Below are 27,124 nucleotides of genomic sequence, written 5' to 3'. Positions count from 1 at the left end.
TAAAAGATTTTTGCTTTAACTGGAAGACTTTACTGTGTCATGATTTCTTTTTACTTCCTATGTGGTTTTTTTAAAATATTTGACACTTGAAACAACTTTATGTCAAATAATAGCTCATGGATTGTTTATGAGTTACTAGAAGAATTTTAATTTCTTTGTACACTAAGGTTTTTTTAATCTGAATTAAACAGCAGTTGATTCTGCTATGCTTAAGATTATGCATAAATTTGAGTACAGTGACTACTAAGAAGTGGCCCCAATCTGCATGCAGGACAGTTACTCAGTCAATCCAGAGGGCATAGTGAAATAGAATCCAGCTGCTAGATGGGCTTCCAGCCCATGCTTAGGGCAAAACCACTTCCAGTTATTTTAATTCTAAGGATTTTTTTGGCAGAGGACTGAGGGATTTTTGAGTAGCATACTTTTCTCCCTAGTCTTGATTCAGAAGCAATATAAAATACTTTCTGCACTATTTTATAGAATAATAGAATAATTTGGGTTGGAAGTGATCTTTAAAGGTCATCAAATTCAACCACCTCTGCATTGAGCAGGGACATCTTCCACTAGATCAGGTTGCTCAGAGCCCCGTCCAACCTGAGATTGAATGTTTCCAGGGAGAAAGCATCTACCACGTCTCTGGACAACCTGTTCCAGTGTTTCAACACCTTCAGTGTAACAAATTTCTGCCTTATATCTAAATCTATCCTCTTTTAGTTTAAAACCATTACTCCTTGTTCTATCACAATAGGCCCTGTTAAACTGTTTGTCCCCATCTTTCTTATAAGCCCCTTTAAGTATTGAAAGGCTGCAGCAAGGCATCCCCTGGAGCCTTCTCTTCTCCAAGCTGAGCAACCCCAACTCTCTCAGCCTGTTCTTATAAGGGAGTTGCTTCAGGCCCCTGACCATTTTTGTGGCCCTCCCCTGGACTGCTCCAACAGGTCCATATCTTTGCTGTACTTAGGGCTCCAGAGCTGGACATGGTACTCCAGGTGGTGTTTCTTGAGAGCAGAGCAGAGAGGCAGAATCACCTCCCTCGACTGCTGGCCACACTTCTCTTGATGTAGCCCAGGATACAGTTGGCTTTCTGGGCAATGAATGCATATTGCCTGCTCATGTCCAGATTTTCATCCACCAGTATCCCCAAATCCTTCTCCACAGGGCTGCTCTCAATCCATTCATCCCCCAACCTGGATTGATACTGGGGATTGCCCCAACCCACGTACAGGACCTTGCACTTGGCGTTGTTAAACCTCATGAGGTTCACATGGGCCCACTTCTCAAGCTTGTACATGTCCTTATGGATGGCATCCCATCACTCAGGCATGTCAACCACACTATCAGGTTATCACTGCAATTTTTCATCTCTGATTTTTTGTTACTATTTGTCCCACAGGAGTCAAAGAAGGTTAGGGAACTGTCAATTTCATATATTTAACAAATTATTTCATGAGTATGAACACATCTTTCATTTTATCTCTCTCCATAAGTTCTTTTCTTGAGGACTTCTACTGGAACGTGTAGTGTGGACCATGACCACCTGAGACTTTTATTGCTACCAAAGACTGCACAAATCATTTTTTTATTTTTCTTGCTAATTTTTTTTTTTTTTTTTTTTTTTTAAATATTGCATTTATTTTGTCAAATGTGGTTATGAACTTAACAATGAAGTGCTTGATACATTTGTTAATGCCCGGAGCTTGGATAGGGGAAGGTCTTGAGTCATTCCTCTTTTTGTTTTCCTTTTTCTTCATTCTCAGGGATTGAAAAAGATTATGTTATGCTCACACACAGCACAGGCTTTCATGGGATTTCATGAATGTAATTCTGTCATTCTTCATGTTCCACAAACAAACCATACCATTAAGAAGGTGTGCTGGCTTTGTGTGTGTGGTGGGAGTTTTTGGTAGTAAGGGAGGGGACTACAGTGGTGGCCACTGTAAGAAGCTTTTTGAAGCTCCCCTAGCTCCTAGTTGAACCCATCTCTGGCCAAGGCTGAGCCGATTAGTGATGGTGACTGTGCCTCTGTAATGACACATTTAAGAAGGGGAATCTGGGAGGAGCTGGAGTTGTGAGGAGGAGTTGCAAGGAGTACAGCCAGGCAAACACTTAGGTCAGTGGAAGAAAGGAGAAGGAAGGGGGTGGGGGGCAGGGGCACTGGTGCAGAGACTCCCCCTGCAGTCAGTGGTGAGAGGGTAGGCTGTCCCCCTGCAACTCATGGAGGTCAACAGTAGAGCAGAGACTCACCTGTAGCCTAAAGAGAACCCCACTCCAGAGCAGATGACTGTGCCCAAAGAAAGCCAGGATTCTGTAGGAAGAAGACCCTGCTGTTGTAGTTCAGCACTGGGAGGATTGCAACACGTGGGATGGACCCACAACAGAGCAGCATGGGAAGTGCTGTAGCCCATGGGAAGGACTCACAACGGAGAAAGTTCTTGGAGGACTGTCTCTCATGAGAGGGTCACCATACTGGAGCAGAGGAAGAATGCAAGGAGACCTCCCCTTAAGAAGGATGGAGCAGCAGACTGTCCGTAACCCCATTCCCTGCCACCTGTGCTGCTGTGAGGGAGGAGGTAGAGAAATAAGAAACAGAACTGATCCCAGGAAGTAGGGAAGTGAAGGGGGAAGGTGTTTTTAGGATGTGGCAATGCTTCTCACTGTCCTACACTGTCTGTTATGTGTTGTTGTTAGTGTCTGAATTAAACTGATGTTCTTTTTCTTCCCCTAAGGAGTCTTTTGCCCATGACCACAATGGGTGAGTTATCCCTCCCTGTCCTTATCTTGATGCCTGAGCCTTTTGCTTTATTTCTCCATCTCATTCCAGAGGGGGAAGGAGTGAGTGAGTGGCTGCGTGTTGCTCAGTTGCCCTCTGGGCTCAAACCACGACAGAAGGTTTTTGAAGTTATTTGGTGTGGTACAAAATGCAATTCTTAGTGTGTAGATGACAACCAATTCAGTATATGCATCTTATCTAAACCATTTATTGTTACTGTGAAATTGTTAAAAGAGACAGCGCATGCAAGACAGATGCTTTCAATAACTTTCCCATTCGATAAATCTAAAAGAGGCATATGTCAGTTGTTCCAGACTTCTTTTTGTATCAAGGCTTTCTGGTTTTCTTTTCTAGATCTTGAACATGCAGAGCTGTATTCATGTCAAGGAGAGGAAAACGGTTTATTCTATACTGATCTGTTAGTAATGCAATGCAATATAGAAGATGCCTTGTTTGACTACTTACGTCACATTGATCAGATCAGCTATGTCATCTGGTTTAACTGGCCTATCTAGGTTACTGATTACACTAATTGTGTCCATCACTGCCTCAGTTCATACTGAAATTTAGGGTTAATTTTATCAAATTGTTAATATTAAAAGCTAGCATCTAAACCCTTTAGATTCATTCTGGTTTTGATATATTATTTTGGAAAAAGTAAAATAATGCTTTTATGATTAATAATAATTGTTAAAATTGAAGTCAAAACTGGAACTTACCATGAATGCTTCAGAGAAATAGGCTAATACTGAAGCCAAATGAGACTGTCAAATACAGTCTTACAAATGTTCTTCAGTTATATGTATAAGCAAAGATGCCTTGGAAAATGTGGTAATGATGCCTTTTTTGTCCCAAAAAATCAGGTTGCATTTATAGGATCAAAGAACAATTCAGCTGGGAAGGTACTTCAGGAGGCCTCTATTCCAACTTCTTTCTCAAAGCAGGGGCAGCTCTGAGGTCAGACCAAGTTGCTCAGGGCTGTGTCCAGGCGGGTCTTGAAACCCTCCAAAGACAGAGACAGTGCAATCTCTCTGAACAACCTGCTTTGCTGACCGACTGTCCTCATGGGGAAGAAGTTTCTCCTTACATTCAATCTGAAACTGCCTTTTTTCAAATTATGTGTGCTGCCTCTCATCCTCCTCCCATGCTGCGTGGTGAAGGGCCTGGCTCTTGTCTGCTTGATGACTTCCCCATAGGCACTGATGTGCTTTTGTTAGAAGCCCCACAGACATCTCTTCTCCTGGCTTAAGAAGCCCTGGTTGCTCAGCTTCATCTCATAAGTCAAGTGGTCCAGTCCTGATCATTGTGATAGTTTATCAGTTTCTTTCCTGTATAGGACACAGATGTAGTATAATCAGCTCTGAGTAAAGGCATAAACAATCACTTCCTTGGACCTGCTGCCTGTGCTTCCATTAATGCTGCTGGATGTCTTTGGTGCCAGGGCACACTGCTGGCTCATGTTCAGCTTGCTGTACCCCAGGGCCCTCAGGGCCTTTTGCCAGAGCTGTTCCCTGGTCTGTCAGTGCCCATTTTGTACCACTGCCAAGGGGTATTCCTTACTTGGTAGAGGACTTTGTATTTCGTCTTTTTGAACTTCATGAGGTTTCTCTCAGCCCATTTCTCCAGCCTGTCTAGGTCACTCTGGATGGCAGCCTCTGGATGACCTCCAGTGTATTGACTGGTTCCATCCCCAGACAAATTTAATGTCATCTTCATAAAAATGAATCAAAGCTTTCTCTGACTGTAATAGTCTTTTTGTGTAATGTCCCTGATTACAGGATGGAAATGATTAGGGGGGAAAAAAAGCAAGTTAAAATATCAAAAATACCTAAAATAAAATTTATACTCTGAGTATTATTCATTGTCTTGCACTCTGCATATCATGCTCTCAAACTGTTGCATTATCTATAGTGACTGGTAAATAACTAAAATTAAACTGAAGAAAGATGATTTGACACAGCATAGAAAATTCTGCATATTTTATGCATCAGATTGGTTTGCAAATGCATTCCTTACAATCTGCCTTTAGGCAGCTGGAATTGATAATATTGCTATTAACAGATGCTCTAGGCATAAAGAGACAGGAAGTAGACTTATACATACACTACTCAGAACCACAAAATCTTTAACATGATGCAATCTTCCAAAACATAGCTTTCTATAAACAGAAATAAATATGACAAAGAGTGACTAGATCAGCAATACCTTGTCTTCTAGTTTAGTGATGATGAGGAGTACGTCTTACTTTCTTACTGTAATGGTATTGTAGTTTTAATGAAAAATTAAATGTTTTAGTAGTAAGGAATTGCAGTAGACATGTGGCAAGAACCCTTAATTAAATTTGCAATTTCAAACATAATGTAAGTGTTTAACACTGTGAGAACACACTTATTCACACAGAAGAACTTCTGGCACACTGAGAACTGTAATAGTCAAAAGGAAACACTACCACTCCCCTCAAAAAAACCCCCAAAACAAATAACCCCACACCCAAATGCAAAAGTTACACCCATTCACTAGGCTGCATCTAAGAATTTCAGTTTTGGACTTGGGAATCAGAGGTGAGAACTAGACTTCTCCTTCTGACAGTATCTATTGCCCTAATAGAGGCTTGACTTCCTCACTGAGGTATGACAGAGTTCCTAAAGAAGATTTTTACACAGGGAGTGTTTAAGTTGTCATAAATCCCCCCCAAAAAAACCAACTATGTTGCGCTAGAAAAAGAATAAATATCAAATGGCATTCTTCAATGATTGTCTTTGTAATGTAAATTTTAGTATCTCTGAAAGATACCTTCCACATTTTCCACTGCCCTATACCATTTGCTTGTAGCAAAACAGTAAAAACTAGAGGCACTATACTAGTGGCTTTACAAAACTGACATTACTCGTGTCTGGTCTTTTGGTCTAGGATAAAGACATTGATGTTGGCAAGGAAATATGGCCACTGGGTTTGTTCAGCCTGTCAACAAGTGTTCAATTGGTGCTTAGTAGGGTGTGAACATCCTGCCATTAAAAATGTACTCTCACTAGTAGCTGCTATCACAGAGACCTTAAAAGGTCATGGAGAGTTAATAAGTTTTTGTCAATATACATCCCAAACTGTCTTTGAAACAAATGAAAATCATAATAAAACTTGTCCAGCGAGCATGAAGAATGACTTAACCTTCCGTTATCAAAGTATACTTGCTGACTTGTTTTGAGAATAATCTATCTACAGAGATTTGAGGTTGATACCATATCTATTTCTAACTAGAATGCACAGAAGAAAGAAAGAAGCTTACTTTCCCTTGTCAAAAACAAAGTGAGTGCAGTCATATATTCAAGGAAGGATGCAATATTTTCCATATCTTATCCAGGACATAGCAACAAAACCTCAAAATCAGGGATAAGAAGGAAGGAAGTTTCTGTTTCTCTTATCTCCTACTGAGCTGTTTTTTGTAATGGAAGGTCATTAGACACAGTTCCCCATAGGATTCTCATAGAAAAACTGACTGCTCATGGTCTGGATGAGCGAACGGTCTGCTGGGTCAAACACTGGCTGGATGGACGGTCCCAGAGAGTGGTGGTCAATGGAGCTAAATCCAGCTGGCGGCCAGTCACAAGTGGTGTTCCTCAGGGCTCAGTGTTGGGACCATTTCTGTTCAACATCTTTATTGATGATCTTGATAAGGACGTAGAGTGTATCATCAGTAAGTTCGCAGATGACACCAAGTTAAGCAGGAGTGTCAATCTGCATGAAGATAGGGAGGCTCTACATACAGACTTGGATAGATTGGATTGGTGGGCCAACATTAACTGGATGAGCTTCAACAAGGCCAAGTGACAGGTCCTGCACTTGGGCCACAACAACCCCATGCATTGCTACAGGCTTGGGGAGGTGTGGCTGGAGAGCTGTGTGGAAGAAAGAGATCTGGGGGTTCTCATTGACAAGCAGCTGAACATGAGCCAGCAGTGTACCCGGGTGGTCAAGAAAGCCAACAGCATCTTGGCTTGTGTTAGAAATAGTGTGACCAACAGAAGCAGGGAGGTGATAGTCCCCCTGTACTCTGCACTTGTGAGGCCACACCTTGAGTATTGTGTCCAGTTTTGGGCACCTCAATACGAGAGAGATATCAAGGTGCTAGAATGAGTGCAGAGGAGGGCAAGGAAGCTGGTGAAGGGCCTGGACAAAAATCCTATGAGGAGCGATTGAAGGAGCTGGGACTGTTCAGTTTGAGGAAGGGAAGGCTGAGGGGAAACCTCATCACTCTCTACAGCTACCTGATAGGACATTGTAGAGAGGTTGGTGCTGGTCTCTTCTCACAGGTGATTAGTGACAGAACAAGAGGGAATGGCTTTAAACTGCAACAGGGGAGGTTCAGACTGGACATTAGGAAAAAATTTTCACAGAAAGAGTGGTCAGACAGTGGAATAGGCTGCCCAGGGAGGTGGTGGAGTCACCATCCCTGGATGTGTTTAAGGGTTGTTTAGATGAGATGTTGGGGGATATGGTGTAGGGGAGAACTTTGTGGAGTAGGGCTGATGGTTGGACTCAATGATCCCAAGGGTCTTTTCCAACCTGAATGATTCTATGATGCCATGACATAGAAGACTTTGTTTTTAAGGCTTGGCTTGATTTGTAGAGCCAAATTTCAATTAAAATTTCAGATTCTATTTCAAATTATTTCAATTGGGAACTTTTCATATTGAATTCATGCCATTTCTATGAAAATGCTAAGATTTTATTGTAATCATTCTTTTATCTTTTTAATGTAAATTTAACACTTAGCTCTTTTTTTGTCACTGATTGTCCAGTTAACACAAGGTTGTTAGGGGTGATTCTAAGGTAGTAAGTGGCATGTCAATTCTTCTCAGCTGCTGTATAACCCATTACATTTACAAAGTTATACACTGTGAAGTTATTTGACCTATTTTGAAAACTTGTTTCATCTTTCAAAATCAAAACAGTGTTATTACTAAGATTATGAATCTTCATTGTATTATCACTTTCTTGTCACATTCAGTGTACAGGATTTGGAATAATGTTTCACATATCTATTCAGCAATACACTTTTCAAGCTTGTAGTATAGCAGCAAAAACAGGAACACCAAAGGTTTGACAAGGTATTAACGGCCCATTTCTTTTAAAAAGTTTAACCTTTTAGCTTGCTGCCTTCTAATATGGCCACTCCAGAGGCACATCGCATACTTAAGAAAAGAAATAGTGCAATGTTTCTGTTATTGCTTAAATTAATATCAATAATGACCATTAACTTCCCCAAGTGTAAGTCTTTATGCTTTGTTATGTCATTTGCAAGGCAAATTAAAAGGGAGAGGGAATTAGCTTTCTTCTTCATAGAATCATAGAATTATAGAATGGTTTGGGTTGTGAGGGACCTTAAAGATCATCTAGTTCCAACCCCCCTGTCATGGGCAGGGACACCTTCCACTAGATCAGGTTGCTCAAAGCCCCGTCCAACCTGGCCTTGAACACTTCCAGGGATGGGGCATCACAACCTCTCTGAGCAACATGTTCCACTGTCTCACCACCCTCACTGTGAATAACTTCTTACTTACATCTAACTGAAATCTGCCTTCTTTCAGTTTAAAGCCACTACCCCTCGTCCTATCACTCCATGGTTAATGGTTGGACTAGGTGATCTTCAAGTTCTTTTCCAACCTAGATGATTCTGTGATTCTGCGATTCATGCACTTGTAAAAAGCCTGTCTCCGGCTTTCTTGTAGGCACACTTTAGGTATTGGCAGGCTGCTAGAAGGTCTTTCCAAAGCCTTCTTTTATCCAGGCTGAAAAACCCCAACTCTCTCAGCTTGTCTTCATAGGAGAGGTACTTCAGGCCTCTGATCATCCTCTGGACTCACTCCAACAGGTCCATGTCCTTCTTTTGTGAATGTCGTGGTTTGAACTCGACTGGTAGTCAATCACCAAGTGGCCAGTAGTTTACTTCCCTCCCCCCCACTTCCCTGGTGAAATAGGGGAGGGACAAAAAAAAAAGAAATTTGTAGGTTGAATAAAACAAAAAAAGAATTTAGTAAGGGTAACAAAACAACAGTAACAATAGTAAGTCCAAATGAGTAAAATACAGCAGTGGCTCACTGACCGGCGACTGGTACACAGGCCTCCCCATATTTATATATTAACAGTCGTCCTTCATACTAAATGGACTTTAGCCATTTGGCTTGCTTGATTGTAGCACATGTCTCACATTCATGGATTACCTGTGCAATAGCATCCATAGTTAAGTCCACCCCTTGGTCTCGAGCCTATCTACATGTTGCATCTCTTCGCTGATGGCCTGAGGACTCATGGGCCCAGCGAGCCATAAATTGTTCACCCTTATGTTGCCAGTCCAGATCTACTTGAGCCATCTTAATCTTACAGCTTGGTCCGCCTGTTGGTTGTTCTGATATTCTTTAGTGGCCTGGCTCTTGGGTACATGAGCATCTACATGGCGTACTTTCACAACCAGATTCCCTACTCGAGCAGCAATACCTTGCCATAATTCAGCAGCCCAGATGGGTTTACCTCTGTGCTGCCAGCTGCTCCATTTACACTGCTGTAACCACCCCCACAGTGCATTTGCCACCATCCATGAGTCAGTATAGAAGTAGAGCCCCGGCCACCTTTCTTGCTCAATGATATCCAAGGCCAGCTGGAAGGCTTTCACCTCTGCGAACTGACTCAATTCACCTTATCCTTCATCAGCTTCAGCGACCAGTCGTGTGGGGCTCCACACAGTTGCTTTCCACCTTCGATGTTTCCCCACAGTGCAACAGGACCCATTGGTAAACAGAGCATATCGCTTCTCATTATCCAATAGTTTATTATATGGTGGGGCCTTTTCAGCATGCGTTAGCTCTTCCTCTGGTGCCATTCCAAAATCTTTGCCTTCTGACCAATTTGTGATCACTTCCAATATTCCCGGACAGCTGGGGCTCCCTATTTGAGCCCGTTGTGTGATTAATACAACCCATTTACTCCACATGGCATCAGTTGCATGGTGTGCAGAGGGAACACTCCCTTTGAACATCCAGCCCAGCACTGGCAGTCAAGGAGCCAGGAAGAGTTGTGCTTCAGTTCCAATCACCTCTGAAGCAGCTCAGACCCCTTCATATGCCGCCAGTATCTCCTTTTCGGTTGGAGTATAGCGGTCCTTGGATTCTCTGTATTCCTGAGTCCAAAACCCGAGTCTCCCCTGGTGCTCTCTGCCAGAGACTCCAGGTAGGGCCATTCTTCCCAGCTGCAGCGTAGAGCACATTTTTAACATCTTGTCCTGTCCAAACTGGCCCAAGAGCTACTGCATGAACTATTTCCTGTTTAATTTGTTCAAAAAATTGTCGTTGCTCCGGGCCCCATATAAAATCATTATTTTTCTGAGTCACTTGATAGAGAGGGCTTACAATCTGAATGTGATTTGGAACGTGCAGTCTCCAGAAACCCTCAACACCCAAGAAAGCTTGTGTCTCCTTTCTGTTAGTCGGTGGGGACATAGCTGTTATTTTATTAATCACCTCCACTGGAATCTGACAACGTTCATCTTGTCATTTTACTCCTAAAAACTGAATCTCTTGTGCAGATCCCTTGACCTTACCACGCTTTATGGCAAAACCAGCTCTCAGAAGGATTTGAATTACTTTCTCCCCTTTCTCAAAAACTTCTTCTGCTGTATTACCCCATATGATGATGTCGTCAATGTACTTTAAGTGTTCTGGGGCTTCACCCTGTTCCAATGCAGCCTGGATCAGTCCATGGCAAATGGTGGGGCTGTGTTTCCATCCCTGGGGCAGTCAGTTCCAGGTGTATTGGAGACCCCTCAAGGTAAAAGCAAACTGTGGCCTGCATTCTGCTGCCAGAAGGAAGGAGAAAAATCAGTTGGCAATATCAATCATGGCATACCACTTGGCTGCCTTCAACTCTAGTTCGTACTGAATTTCTAGCATGTCTGGCACAGAGCACCCAGCGGTGGCGTGACTTCATTCAGGTCTCAATAGTCCACTGTCAATCTCCACTCTCCATTAGACTTTCACACTGGCCATATGGGGCTGTTAAAAGGGGAGCACATCTTGCTGATGAATCCTTGGCTCTCTAGTTGATGAATCAGTTTATGGATAGGGATTACAGAGTCTCGATTGGTATGATACTGCTGTCAGTGCACTGTTGTAGTGGCAACTGGCACCCGTTGTTCTTCAACCCTCAGCAATCCCACAACAGAAGGATCCTCTGAGAGACCAGGTAACACAGACAGCTGTTTAATTTCTTCTGTTTCCAAGGCAGCTATACCAAAAGCCCATAAATACCCTTTTGGGTTCTTAAAATAACCTCTTCTGAGATAATCTATGCCAAGAATACATGGAGCTTCTGGGCCAGTCACAATGGGGGTATTTTCCCACTCTTTTCCCCTTAGGCTCACCTCAGTCTCCAATATAGTCAACTTGTTGAGACCCCCCTGTCACTCCTGAAATACAAATGGGTTCTGCCCCTTTAAAATTTGATGGCATTAGGGTGCATTGAGCACCAGGGTCCACTAAAGCCTTATACTGCTGGGGGTCAGATGTGCCAGGCCATCAAACCTACACAGGCCAATGAACTCGATTGTCCCTGTTCTCTGCCTGGCTGGAGGCAGGGCCCCTCTAATGTTGATCATAATACCGGTTAATGACAAATGGGTTACTTTGGTGTGCACGGGTTTCAGTCCCATCTTGATCACTCATTTCTTGTGAATACAAATCAGAATTTCTTCCCATAGGATCGTGAGCAAAGTCGACCTTTCTGCTCTGTTTGGGCACTTGATTACTGGGAACTGGAGCAGCATTTTTCCTAAAAGAACCACGTTTTATACTTGTTCTTCCTTCCAGATCACGTACTCGCTCTTCTATGAGGTAGGTAGGTTTTCCATCCTATTTCTTCATGTCTTCTCCATAGTCATGCAGGCGATGCCACAGGTTCCCCTGTGGTGTATACCGGTTCTCTTGAGTAGAGAAACAACTGCTCCTGATAGCCGAGATTCTAGTCCATGCAGGTGGGGAGTAGGACATGTCCTCATTAAATTGCTGGAATTCTTGAGATAATTTCTCCACAGCTACGATGAGGGAGGAAGGCTTTTCCTCATATTGTCACAGTCAGCGAGCCAATTCATCTACTGTTGGTCCCTCTTTGTTTCTCCAGTCCATTACTGCTAACACACTGGCATATGATGAGGGCTCCGTACAAACTTCCACCACATGAGCCGGGTGCTTTGGACTTCATCTGGATCTGTGGGTAGCTGTGTATTATCTGGGTCCTAGTAAACTGTATCGTGCACAGCTAGCTCTCTCAAGTATTGAATACCTCTCTCCATAGTGGTCCACTTACTTGGATGACATACGAAATCTTCCTTGAAGGGATACCTCTCCCTCACACTTGACAGAAGTCGCCTCCAGAGACTGAGATTTTGTGTCTTCTTTCCAATGGCTTTGTTGATGCCCCCTTAGACAGGGATCCCAGCTGCCTCACCTCCCTACCCTCTAGTTCCATGCCACTGCCCCCGTTATCCCAGCACCAGAGCAGCCAAGTAACGAGTTGCTCACCTGGATGGCAGCTGAAATCTTTTCTTATGTCTTGCAACTCACTCAAGGATAAGGATTGGGTGACTATCACTGGCTCTGCCTCCTCCTCCTGTTTGTATTATGGGCCTGGTTTATCGTCACCCTGTACACTGCGAGGGGATTTTCTTGTATATTTCTTCTGTATGGGAGCAACTGACACTGTCATGGGTTGGTTCTCTGGTTCAGCTGCAGCACCTGTCCTTGGGCTTGTAGTGGCTGCAGCTTCTGTTACTCGGTTACCAGATCCAGAGCCTTTCTCTTCCTCTTGAGGGTGCTGAACAGTGTTTAATAGCACTCGGTAAGTGTGGGCTATGCCCCAACATGTTGCAGTGAGCTGTGCCTCTCTGGAATTACATGGTTGACAGCATATTTTTCCAAATATTTCACTAGTTCTTCAGGATTCTGCACCTGTGCAGGAGTGAAGTTCCAATACACTGGAGGTGCTCACTGTTCTAGGTACTTGCACATGCCCACACCCCCAGCCACTCATCTTGGGGTAGGTTTCCAGGTGATACTCTTAAATAGTTGCTTAACCCTGAACAAAACCTGAACTACATGCAGGAACACACTAGCTGCTAGCAGTAAGATGACCATGTTAATGTCAACATTCCAAGGATATTTGAAATTCCTGAATTTCTCAAACACAATTGCAAATAGCTCCAGCACCGATGACTGCACCCTATTATAGGTGAGCATCACATAGTACAGCAAAACCAACTCTCATGGACAGTGAGCAACAGCATGGGAAATACATATAGCAAGTGAGGTGATAAAATCTTAAGCAGCCAAGCAATCAGCATTATGACCTGATCTGTTGTTATCTCAAAGCCCTGGCCCAATGTTGGGTGCCAAGACTGTTGTGGTTTGAACTCAGCTGGTAGCCAATCACCATGTGGTCAATCATTTACTTCCCCCCCTTCTCCGGTGAAATAGGGGAAGGACAAAAAAAAAAAAAAAAAAGAAATTCGTAGGTTGAATTAAAACAAAAAAGAATTTAGTAATAACAACAGCACAACAGTAACAATAGTAAGTCCAAATAGGTAAATTACAGCAGTGGCTCACCGTCTGGCGACTGGTATGCATCCCGCCCCTAGCAGCGATCCTGAGCACACTAGAAATCCTGCCACACTGACTGGGAAATCAAAACCGAAACAGGAAATGAGAGAGCACGCATCCCCTTATATACTGAGCATGACGTCACATGATATAGAATACTCCAATGATGGATCTGGGCCCTGCCCTCTAGCTGTGCTCCCTCTCAGCCCAAGGAAAGTTAACTCTATCCTGGCCGAAACCAGGACAGTGAACTTCATGAAGTTTGTACAGGCCCTCTCTCAATCTTGTCAAGGTCCCTCTGGATGACATCCCTTCCTTCCAGCATGTTGATCACACCACACAGTTTGGCTGAGGGTGCACTCAATCTCACTGTCCATTGTCACCAGCAAACATGTTAAACAACACTGGTCCCAGCACTGACTCCTAAGGAACACCACCCATCACTGCTTTCCACTTGGACATGGAGCCATTGACCACAACTCTTTTGAGTGTTACTATCCAGTCAATTCCTTATCCATCAAGTGGTCCATCCATCAATCCATGTGTGTCCAATGTAGAGACAAATATGTTGTGTGGAACAGCATCCAATGTTCTGCACAAGTCCAGGTAGATGACATCAGTTGCTCTTCCCTTATCCACCAACACTGTAACCTTGTTGAAGAAGGCCACTATATTCATGAGGTATGATTTGCCCTTAGTGAAACTATGTTGGATGTCACCAATCACCTCCTTATTTTCCATGTGCTCTAGCATAGTTTCCAGGAGGATCCACTCCATGATCTTGCTGGATGCAGAGGTGAGACTGACTGGTCCGTAGTTTCCCAGGTCTTTCTTTTTTCCCCTTTAAAAATGGAGGTTATGTTTCCCTTTTTCCAGTCAGCAGGAACTTCACTGGATTGCCACGGCCTCTCAAATGTGATGGATAGCAACTTAGCCACTTTATCTGCCAGTTCCCTCAGGACCTTTAGATGCATCTCATTCAGACTTGTGCACCCTCCAGTTCCTTAGATGGTCTCGAACCAGATTTTCTCCTACAGTGGGTGATCTAATTTGAGAGCAGTCAGATTGAACAACTGGAAAAAAGAATCATATTAAGAAAAAAACTCATTTTATAAAAGCAAAAACATATAGACCAGTAATTTTGTTAAGTGCGTAGGTAAAGAGATTCTGACTTACATTCCATATGCCTTGTCATTAAGACTTCAGTAGCTAAAAGTGCAGCATATGTGGTTTCATCTCAGTGTAATGAAAGCTGTTTTGCTGATCTTAATTTATTTGATAGGAGACAAATGCCAGTAAAAACTGAGTGGTTATATCAATTATCACTTGTAAAATAGAATGTATTAAGAAAACCAAAGCTCTGCTGTATTTTTTTAAATATCCCATTACATTTGCAGATTCTTTAAATATTAAAGTAATTTGTCTCTAAGCAATAGTGCCCTTAGTAATGATATTGAGTAGATTACCATGGATAATCCAGAAGGAAGGTTTGCAAAATTCTTACTATACATAGAAAATAGAGTATGTCCCCTCATGACAATGAAAAAGAAAAAAACAAGTCAAATGTTAATGTTGTAATTTAAAATATGCCCTCTAAGTGATGTTATTTACCATTACTGAGGTACATCTTTAGTAAAGAACATGGGACAATTCAGCTATTTTTACAGTTTAGGGAGAAAAATGCTGTTAATTTTAGTCCCATTTCTCAGGATCCTAGGGTAAGAGATAGGAAAGACCTGTTATAATGTTTAGCTTAAGCCTTTGTACATGCAGGATTATTATCTTGCATGATGTACAATTTGTTTTCCAGTAATTTTGCTACACCAGTTTTAAAACACATTCAGAAGTTTGCATTTCTCTCAGTAAGACGTTTCACAGCTTCCCTGAAAGCTTATACTGCTCTGATGAGGAAATAAGCCAGAAGGCAAGGAGCTGCTGACCAACAAGAAAGTCCACTGCATGTGCAGTTCTGAACTTGTCTGGACACTTCATCTAATAATGGATGCTGACTGTAGGATGCCATGAGGTTGATATGGCCTGCCCATCGAGACTCCCTTCCTTGGCACCAGACCTGGAAGGCAGGGCTGCTGCATGCCTGGCTGTCACACTGATAAAAAGTCAATACTGGTCACCACTTACCAGGACTCGAGCTTGAAGCTCTTCCAGGACTGTCATTACAGACATGGCAAGTTCCTCTCACAAGACACTCCAAGACTCACAGATGTTGAAGGGGCCTGGGCAGTCAGTGTGCCAGAAAGAAAACCTCTGTAAGACCAAATGTTCATTTGTGAGACAGGATCTCAAGCCTTGCTCTAGGACCTTTCCATACCCTTTGGCTTTTACTTCTCAATGCCTTAAATTAGAGTTGTGTTTACTAATTCACTTCACATTTAAAAGTGCAAAAATACTAATTGTATAATGGTACTCATTTAATCAGAGTGTCAGCTGCTTACTTTCCAGAGTGCATAGTGGTGATTCTGGGATAATATTAGCAACCAATGAAGCACTTGGTTTTAATTCCTTTTTATCACCTACGTGACAGAACATCATTCACAGCAATTTTCTTTATTATTGCTGCGTTTTTATGAGGGTTACAGAGCTTTTGCATTTTACAATTTTACCAAGCTGCCTTAAAAGCTGGAGTTTATTATGAAAGATATCACTGAATAGAAATAAAAATTGTAGCAGTTGTGTAACAAAGAAGTTCTTAGAAATCTGCGGACATGAACCAATGTGCATAGTTTTCTAAGGGCTTGTAAATTAAGCATATCTGCAGTAGTGAATTTTAATTAATAGGGCTGACTATTCCCTGTAAGACTCACACTCACATTATATGTAGTGGGTACTTGAGGAACAGTCTGCCAGCAACCATGACCCTATCCTGAAAAAAGAAACTGAGTCTTAATGAAGTGAAACTTTGCCAGTGATGAATTATTCAGGGAAGTTGTTTTTTTTCTTTATTTCCTTTTTCAGGGGTAAAATATCTCCTCAAAGAACACAACACTTCTCTTATTCTGCCCTGTAGGATGTTTGTGCATTTCACTTTATAAAGCGCATGGGTAAAATGCATAAGTAGTCCCAGGAGAAGACACCTAAAAACTTCCACTACACGTCTCCCTTTCCAGGTTATGCAGCTCAGAGACACCACAGTCATGTCTGCACTATGGGTATGGACAACCTAAGGCAGACTTCACCTAAGCCAGTGTGAGTGACTGTCTAGATGGTGTGAAAAAAATCAAAGTTTACCCTGCATAATAATGAAAGGACTCTCATGAGAAATGAAAACTCCCTTTTAAATAGCAGTTATTAACTCAGGTTTAGCAAAGACAAGACTTTTCTGCTTCAGTGGCTGAGACAGTGAATCTGAGTTGTGCTGAGTTGTGTGGATTTATCACCTTAACTGGCACTACTGTGGAGTTCACTGAGATTTGTTCAAGGTCAGATAGGAAATCTAGGCCAGATCACGATAATAAAACAAGATCTTAGGGTCATCTTTCTTTCTTGGCAGAAGTGAATCCCCATAAGTGCATTATCCTCTGTATGTCAAAATGGTGAGATCCTGTCATCATTTGAGCACACACATTTCAAAGATGCTGGACTGCCATAGAAGGATCTCTCAGTAAATCATAATAAATTACTCTGTTCAACAACAACAACAACAATAACAACAAAAACAAAACAAAGAAAACAAAACATGGGCCACTAATATAAAAATCTAAAAATCTGTATTACAGAGTAATTAAACATACTCTTTCAAAATTCTCAGAGGTATTCATTAATTAGTATTCTCAAGGAAATTGATTTTTTTTCAAGATACCATTAAATGATATTCTCTACAGTGATATAAGTGATTGGTCACTAACTAAACATACCTGACTGTTTTTGGAAACTGTAGGCAAGATGGTAGAACCTCTGCACTAATGGCAAGAGATGCATTTTACAGCCCCTGAAAGATATAGAGCTGAAAGAATTCTGTTTAATCCATTATATGGAAAACTTTGCATTTGTGACGATAAAGATTCAAGTTAATTGCTCTTTTATTAATGGCCTGAGAAAGCTAAGAGTTATTTTAGGCTTCCTGTGAAGAAATATAACATTGTTATACAAAGGCTTTCTCTTCCAGCTCTCAGCTTGTCACCTTGCTAGTGAGGGAGACAATAATATTCTGCATATCCTTATTAAAAAAGGGTGAGAGTGGCTTACTCTTTTTCCCCAGTTGTTCCATTTACTCACTGGGTTCTGCAGAACTTGTCGAAGAAGAGTCCTTAAAATACCAATGTTACTGATTGTAACTGATTTGTTATTAATTTGAGTTGATGATTTTTGGTGATTTTGATAAGGAATGGTTAGGACTAATCAATTAAATGGAATCTCACAGAAATACCATTTTTTATAAAAGATAGTGGTGTAATGTTTTAAGTAGTCATAGGGATGTTGTATTTAGTTTAAAGTAACCATACAACCAGTTACTCTGCTAGACGAGGTACCATTGGTAGACTGTTTGGTAAGGATGATTTATTGCCCTGTAGACTAGGTGTTTTAAAAGTTGTATTGTGAAAGGGCCTCAAAGCATGTTAAAATCGCAATGTGAGCCAAAGTCCTTGAGTCAAGGACATTGGGGGGGCTTTCTTTTGAGTCAGTAGTCCACAGTGGTCGCAAAAGCAGCCCCCTGACTCATTTCAGTACTCAAGTGCGCATGACCAGAAAGAGGTGGGAATATGAAAATGAGTTATGGGAATTAGCATGTTTATGCATGAGAACTTGATTAATATGTATTACTGTATCCAATATAATCAGCATGCTACATGAGTTAGGTGTGTGTTGTTGGTGAGATGACTTGCCTGCGCACTCAGCCATTAATAAAGGAGTGTCTGCTTATCTACATTACATTGGTGTGGATAAGTTCTTTTATCCCTTTTTGGTGACACCAAGAGCAGGTTTGCAATGCTACAAACAGATTATTATTAGGAGTGAACGTCCTTGATAAAATATTGCAATTCATGTATATGCAACATGTTAAGTATGCTTCAGTGTATAATCTTGATTTACATTTTTAACAGATGATAATTAGTGTGCTAGAAGGAGAATAGAAGGAGAGATGATGATGTGGTGAAGAACTTGATTAGTGACAACTCTGGAGAGGGTGAGACCTGAGAGCCAAGAGACTCATGAGTTTACACTTTTCTGTTTTTGCCTTGCCTTGCCTTACCTTACCTTGTCTTCCCTCCTTTCCTTCCTAATTTTAATTTTTTCCTTAATTTTCCCTTTTCCTTTCTTTAGGGAATTTTAAAAGTATCTGACTGTCTCTGAGTGCAGAAATGTAATCTTTTCTTCATGTCTATAAAAACACATTTTTAATGGGGCATTATTTCACTGTGAAAGTGAGAAAGCAAAAAATGTCAGAAGTTTAAATCATATTTGCAAAGTAGGAGAGGGCTCACACAAATTTTTCTCTTGTGAAGATTTAATGATTCCCACAGTTATCATGTCTTCATATTTATAGTTATTGAAGCCCTTTTGTTTCAGAGAAATACCTTTCTTGAGTCCTCTGGAACCATATCCCTTGAGGAATATTGAGAATATCTTTACTTGTCCAAAAGAATACAGAAAACAACAGTAAGGGTCAGACAAAAAAATAAAGATATTATGCAGAAAAAAGAAATGTTTTTATGATGACATCAATATTTGTATGTTCTTTTTGCTTAAAAGCAAAGTAGATCCCTAAATAGCGAAAATCTCCGGAGACACAGCTACAAATATGAAACACAAAGAATAAGAAAATGGTTGGTTGGGGAAATAGAGAATAATTTAAAATATTTTCGCATTGAAAAAATACAAAAGATAAATTAATAGAAAGAGAAACAAAGTAGCAAGGAAGAAAATGAAAATTTCCTTGTAAAAGGAGAGGAGTTTTGGGAAATGGGGAGGGTATGCTGAGTGAAGTATAACATTTGGAAAATTTCAAAGAGAATGGATGATAAGAAGTTCTACAAACAGAAAATAAAAGAGAGAAAGAAGAAAAAAGCACTGGATTTAAGAGTTATGTCAAAAGCAGGAAAAGGCTATATGAATGGAGGTTGGTATTAAAGAAAAAATAACAGGATGGATAGAGAGAAAAGAAGCCTGGACAATTAAAAAGCAAAAATGGGGATATGAAACTGAGGTTGAAGACTCATGATAAAAGTAATGAAATAATCTGTAGTACATCCTTCATTTTGCACAAATTGTTAGATTTTTCAACTGAATGGATAAAGATGACAGCAATAGTGAAAGTACTCAAGATAATAAAGATTTAAGAGTTCCTCTGTGGATTTCCTGAGGAATAGAGGAAAAAGCAAAAATAAGATGAGAAAGTGAAGTACAGCAAAGCGACTCAAGAATGGATGGTGGGAGTGAATTTGCAGATTCATGACTTCAGTGAGACTTTCAAGAAAGAGATATGATTTTACCCTGGTGTCTGGAATCACACTATTAATAAATCCTGACAAGGTGGGTATGAAAAGATAAGACAGACTTTCTTGTTACTTTTTTTCCCCCTGAATGACTATCATATCTGAATTTTATTAGGAATATCAAATCTATAGGCATGTTTGTTGGCTACCTATATTTATGCTATGAATGACTCCATGATGCTTGACAGGCCGAAAATCTTACCTTCTGCCTCTGTCGTGTTGTGATATAGGTTTACCATTTCTAGGTGTGGGCTGCCACTGAGTATCTTTACCCAACTTTACTGGCTATTCATGGAGAGCCACTGGGGTGATACTTTGACATGGGCTTCTATGAAGTTACTAGTTCAGTACTACTAGTCTGTAAGTATGATGAAATGGTCCAAGTGATCCGTGTTCATTTGACCGAGAGTTTTCAGTACTTCAGAACAACAGTTATATTCAGCTTTTTGTGAGTTTTCAAAACATCCATGATGCTGAAATCTGGTGAATAGGAATGTCACTGTAAAATCACCACAACAAATTTGGTGTGATAATGTGAAAACAAGGGAACAGGCTTTTTTACAGTGTGATTTTAATGTATCTTTCCAAAGTTACTTTCCCATTCAGTTTATCATTAGCCTTCTAACTTCTCTATCTGGCCAAAGAAAAATCAAGGGTTTAGGCTTGTATCAGAAATAGTGTGGCCAGCAGGGACAGGGAAATGATCTTGCCCCTGTACTCAGCACTGGTGAGGCCGCACCTCGATTACTGTGTTCTTGGGCCCCTCACTACAAAAAGGACATTGAATTACTCGAGCATGTCCAGAGAAGGGCAACGAAGCTGGTGCAGGGTCTGGAGCACATGTCGTACGAGGAGCGGCTGAGGGAACTGGGGTTGTTTAGTCTGGAGAAGAGGAGGCTGAGGGGGGACCTTGTCACCCTCTACAACTACCTGAAAGGAGGTTGCAGAGAGCTGGGGATGAGTCTCTTTAATCAAGTAATAAGCGATAGGACAAGAAGGAATTGCCTCAAGTTGCTCCAGGGAAGGTTTAGACTAGATACTAGGAAGTATTTCTTTACAGAACGGGTTGTTAGGCGTTGGAATGGGCTGCCCAGGGAGGTGGTGGTGTCCCCATCCCTGGAGGTGTTCAAGAGTCGGGTTGACATAGCACTTAGGGATATGGTGTAGTTGGGATCTGTCAGTGCTAGGTTAACGGTTGGACTAGATGATCTTCAAGGTCCTTTCCAACCTAGATGATTCTGTGATCCTGTGAAATTATTGTGGTTTTCAGTGATACAGCAGATTTATGGGTTTCCTGACACAGCAACGTTTTTATCTGCCAACACCTGAAAATTCAGGCTCTCATAGTACAATTACGAGTAAGAAAATATGTCATTTGTCATCTCAGTATTTTATGGGTTGCATTATTTTCAATCTTTCATGTATAAAATTATTTGCAAATTAACACTCACGCTTTTAGTAGACTTGCCTACAGAAAGTTACAACAGTACACATAAGGCATTACTCTGAAAACTCTTAAATTACCAATCATTAGAGTAATTTTCTGCACCTAAAACAGAAAATAATACCTGCATAACTTCAATTTTTTATTTAACATGTTGTTGAGCATTAACTTTTATTGGCAACTAAGACATTGAGCAAACAAAAACAATTAATCTTGCCTATTCTCCTTACTGTGCTATAGTTTTGAAATAGATGATCTTTGAAATTTTCTTCTAAATGGTAGAAACCCTAAAAGAAAATGCTTTTCCCTTTTCTTTTGTTTCATGTAATGTAATGTTTATTAGAAGCAATTTGCTGCTGCAGAGATCCTTCTTCTTACTTTAAATCATTTTGTATGGCTCATAAAAAGATTCCTTTTTCTAAGCAGATTATTGATTTCTTGCTTGCATGTCCTACACATCAAACAGACAGTGCCTTTTTTTGCATAAACTTTTTCATTAGATTAACATTTCCAAAGATAAAGATAGAGTTATGATATCATATTAATTTCTACAAAATCTGGAAAATACATGAATGATATTTTTTTAACTAGAGTTAACACTTGTTTAACTACAAGTTGTTTCTGTGTTAAAATACTTTTGAAAATTCATATATACCCCATTCCTCTCCTAAAGATTATGGTGGATTATGATAAAACAGAAAGAAAGGAACACAATAAATAAAACAAATAATCAAAGATGATAGTACAAGTTGTTATATCCCCAGGCATAACTTCTATTTCAGTGTATCCTAAGAGTCAGGAGTTTTCTTCCTGGGTGTGATCTCTCTTCCCCTCTCCTTCCCTGCAGCAGCAAAAGTCGTGGCTAACAGCTCTGAAAGCTACTTCTGTAACTCTTGTTAACATTTTATTATCAACCCAGCTGATTTTGTCCCCACCTTGATTTGCATGATTGTGTCTAACTTACGTTGAATAAATGTTCCATAGTCTTTGTCAGGTTATCTGATAAAAGGCTAATTACATTAAACAAAGACCTAGCCAGGGTCAGAGAAACAGTAACAGGTGGAGGAACCCCAGTGACTCGAGAGTAAACTGAGGTCACTGAGTTGGCAGCTCCTTGGGGTAGTCAAGGACAGTGACCAGCCTATGGGAATAAGCTCGCTGTCTACTGCCAGCAGGAAGGGATAGGGAGATGACAGAAGCCTCCCTTCCACCAGACTGAGGCAGGAGAGCTTGCCTGGGTCCTGAAGATGGCAATCTCCAGCAGCTTTGTCATAAAATAATTCATTTTATTCTGAGGTTGTGTCCACTGTCCCTTAAGAAACCCTCTAAGTAACTATCATCATATGTCCATATTTTTTTGCACTGTTATGGTTCCCATGCTGTCAAACTATTACGCAACCTAAAATATGTTTTGCATCTACCAAATATTCTATTTTATTTTTTTCTCCTATGAAATCAAGCTTTGCATGCTGAATACTGTATTCTTTCCTGCTTCATGTTCATTGACTCATGGATTTTTTGGATTTTCTTTTTTATGCACAGGGAAAAATCTATTAGAGTAATTTCACTTGCATGTGACATGTGCAAATGCCTGTGTGGCAGTCTCTGTTACTCAGTAAAAAAAAGCCCCAAAAGTAATTCATTTTCCATACATGAAATATCAAGGTCTGGTTCAACCAGTGTTGTCTAGCCAACACTGCTAAGACTAGCTCTCTCTGAAGTAAACTGGATGGGTCTGTGGTACATAGCAACTGTCTCTAGGCTGTTCTTCATTTTTATGGTGGTGCTCCTGACACCCTAAGATGCAACTGTTATTTAGATTTTATTTCAGTCCAAAGTTTTTTAAAATATGTTTCTGTTGGTCTTTGCACTATGATTTTCCACTCAAGATAACTGCTTCACTCATTTTATTCCTATAATATAACCTATTATACTGGGATTCAACCAAGGACAATTCTTAATTCCCACAAAGGACTGCAGGAGACCTAGGTTTTTTATAGGCTACTGGAGGAGCAGGGAGTGCTTCTGTGTTCTTGGAGAACAACCTAACACACAGAAGTCAGCTTAAAAAAAAATCTCTGGTTGAGGTTTATCTGACTCATCTTTTTATATGAGCTCTTGCATACATATAGGTTCTTCTTGTAGTCAGTGGACAGAATTAAACACATATCTTTTTGTAAGGTAAATACCTAAAATACATAAGACACATTGAATCTAAAAAATGCCCATATCTACCATCAACTACGAAGAGGATTGGCTACCTCATAGGCAGACACCTGTACTATAGAAGTCCCTGATTAAGTGAGATATAACTTCCTTCAGTACCTGAATGCAAACTGATTGGGATTGTGCAACCTGAGTTTCTCCATGGCACAACTGTTTCAGATTTCTTTATACCAAAGCACTTCCAATTTTTATTCAGTACAAAATATGATGAGTGTGAAACTAATATTCTATTACAGATGCTGAGGAATCTTCAGAGGCTCGTGTTTAAGAGCTGTCCACCCCCGTTAAAATATGCTAATATACGCCAGCCATATTTTATGTCATGAAGAGCAGTAATCTTCAAACAATATATTGTAAGTAGTTCAACATCCTGTGGTTGTCCAAAGCAATTAATTTGCTGTTGTATTGATCCACTCAAACAATTGATTCCAACAAGTCTTTATAAATGTTATGTTCTCTCTTTGGTACAATACTGTCACGTAAGACATACTGCTGTTACTGCTCATGGCACAGTCTAGAGATTAGTTCAGCTTGTGTGATAAACAGGTAGTCAGTCATAAATCCCCTGAAAGACAACTGGCAAACATCTGTAAATGGCAACGAATAGTTGGTTAGACCCCAAGTTAGAACTGATCTTCATAGATGTACAGTAAAGACAACATAATTTTGCAGTTGGACAGACTTAGATATTTCTTCCCAGCTTTTAACATTTTTCACTTTTGGAGTCCTCCTCAGCTTCACAGTACAATATAATTCTTCTTTTACGAAACTGTTGCTATAACATTTCAGTTACAGGAGATACTAAAATGTCCTGTTAATTACTATGTAACTATTTAAATTAAAAGGGAATTAATTGTATTGAAATTTTTGCATAAATATTAAAACTAGAACATTCCCTGGATTTCAGGCACTTGAAATGAAACCTTACTTTTAATCATATGAAGTGAGTATCACATTCTCTCTCCATTACCCTTAGATCAGTCACACTTTATGCCTAAATGGTTTGAGAGTTCAGTGGTAATTAAAAATTAAATTTTCTACATGTTTAAATCAGTGACTAAGTGCTTGTTCTAAACATGTAGAGAACAGCCTTCTGCATAAAAGAAACTCAACTTTCCAGGGAAATATAATGCAAAAAGCTTAAAAATAAGAATACTGGAATATTGTTAGTGCTCAATTAAATGAATATTATTTACTTTAAGCTGCATCAATTTGTTAAGCTTTGCTTATAGTAGTAGTAATAATAATCTTTGTGGTACGACTGTGAAAAACTGTTCCTTTATAATGTCCTAAAACCACAGTAACATTAGGAAAAAGCTACAATGCAGAACAGCTGTTGCTTGTTGCCTTCATTCTTGTTCATGCTGAGTATGATTTACTCCAAATGTAGTCTAATTGCAACCCATTTGGATTACTCCAAGGTATCACTGAACTCACAAGGTGATGACATATTTCCACAAAGCCAGAATATGATTCCACAAGCAATTTTTTTGTTGTTGTTGATAAAACTGATTTAAGACATCTCCATCTTTTTTTTAATTCATCTGCTCTTACATATGTCAACACTCATCTGCCTATGAATAGCATAGCTGTACATTTGCTTCAGGGAAGTGTTGCAAGCCTGGTTACTAAAATGACAAGCCTAAACAAATAAACAAAAACCCAAAACTTAAAAAAATAAAAAAAGTTATAATCTAGGCTGCCAAATTTTAGCTAAAAGTAGGTGAGATGAATCCCATTTTTGTTCAATAAGGTATTTTATTATAAAGGAGGCTTCAGTTTCTTCCTTTTTATGTTTGCAGGTGGAAGAACTGAAAACAAGGAAAAAAGAATTTTTACTTGTGTATTCCACAACATGAAAGAAATACGTGTATATTTACCTAACATTTAACATCAAGATTCATATCTGACAAGTAAACCAACTCCAACCAATAGCGTTCTTTTCTGAATGAACTACCCATGACATAGTATTGTGCATGGACCAGTCTCTTTCCACCTTCTAATATTAGTCATTGCCAAGGATCTAACTCTGTGACTAATTCTGTGGTTTGAACTGCTGCGATAATACCTTCCCCCGATATTTTACAGTTTTGTTTCTCCTACTTTTACCAAGATTTTCCACCTCTTTTCCTCCACCTTTGTTTCTATGTTTTTCTTTTAACAAGAATATTTAATAAAACCAGAAAATACTTTTTGTCAACAGTGTCATAATTACACAAACAATAAAGATCCTATCCTGAAGTGACACAGAGCCTCAAAATCTTTCTAGATATTGAATAAATAAACAAACATGAAGTAGTCAATAAAAAGATATCGAATAAGACAAGGATAATACTGATTTTGAAAAAGAATTCTTAAATAGTTACTGGATCTTATTTTGTTTTATGTCCAATATTAATACAACCTCAATAAAAATCCAATTATATGATGCAAAGTAAGATTATATATCCAATCTGTTATTGCTGGAAAAGCTAAAAATTCCTAATGATTTAAGTAATTAGTTGTAAAATTTTCCCATTGAACATTTCAGTGTTGCTTGTCAAATGAGGCTATTCAGGCAATGACCATTATGAAACCCAGAAGCTAGCATACAGTAAAGCATGGGAGAGATTGAATCATTAAAGCTAGATTTTCCCTCCCTCCCAAAAAAAATCCTCTGTAAAGAGTTCCTTGTAAAGAGCCTTAGAATTTGACCCTTGAAGAGATATTTACTGCTAAGATATCAGATGAATTACACAAACCAGAAATTACATGGCCAGCAAGTTTTATTAAATATCTTTTCCCTTTCCCTTCCTTTCTTTGCCCTTGCCCTTGCCCTTGCCCTTCCTCCTCCTACTTTTTTTGAAGTTGTTGTTTGGAGACAACACCAATAGATTTGATGGCTTGCTTTCATAATTTGAAAGTCATTAGATCATTTTTTGTAAATCAGTCCTAATTTGCATTTTAATTTGACAGTCATCATGATTAAAAACAGAATACAGGAATCGCACCTGTGTTCCTAGTTCTAGTGGCTTTTAACATTACTTCATGTTGAACATTCATTATGGTAATCTTGCAAAATGTTCAGAGTAAACTGATGTTTCGTACAGCATGAAGTATAGTGTGTCCAGAAAATAAAATTAAATTTTTAAGTTGAAATTTTTCCTCTGCATTTTTGGACAGTCTGATATAAATACAGTTTATTTTATTTTTAGCACTTATGTTAAGCCATATCCTTCCATCTGGACTGCAGAGAGGAGCATAACTTACAGTTTAATTGAACAATTTCAAGAATTGTGGTTTTTTCATTCCTTTCTTTTCAGTAGTTACAAAAGTTCCTATTTAATCTTGAGGTATCCCAATCCACATAAATTAACATGTACCATTTTAATCTCACTTTGCTGATTATATAGCTATTTCACTCCCCCTCCAGATTCTCCTCACCCACAGTAACCCATTAATAATAGCTAAGTTGTTCTTACTATCCTGTTCATAGATCCTCTCTTCATGTCATAGTTATTATTCCTTAGGAAAAGAAAAGCAATTAGAGCAACTGAGCTTCAATTGCTCTTCCTTTTTGCTTCAATTCTCCTGTGGCTTTGCCTTTCCTTCT

Source organism: Strix uralensis, chromosome 2 (assembly GCF_047716275.1).
Source record: "Strix uralensis isolate ZFMK-TIS-50842 chromosome 2, bStrUra1, whole genome shotgun sequence".
Classification (NCBI taxonomy): Eukaryota; Metazoa; Chordata; class Aves; order Strigiformes; family Strigidae; genus Strix; species Strix uralensis.
Note: the sequence above shows the minus strand (reverse complement) of the source record.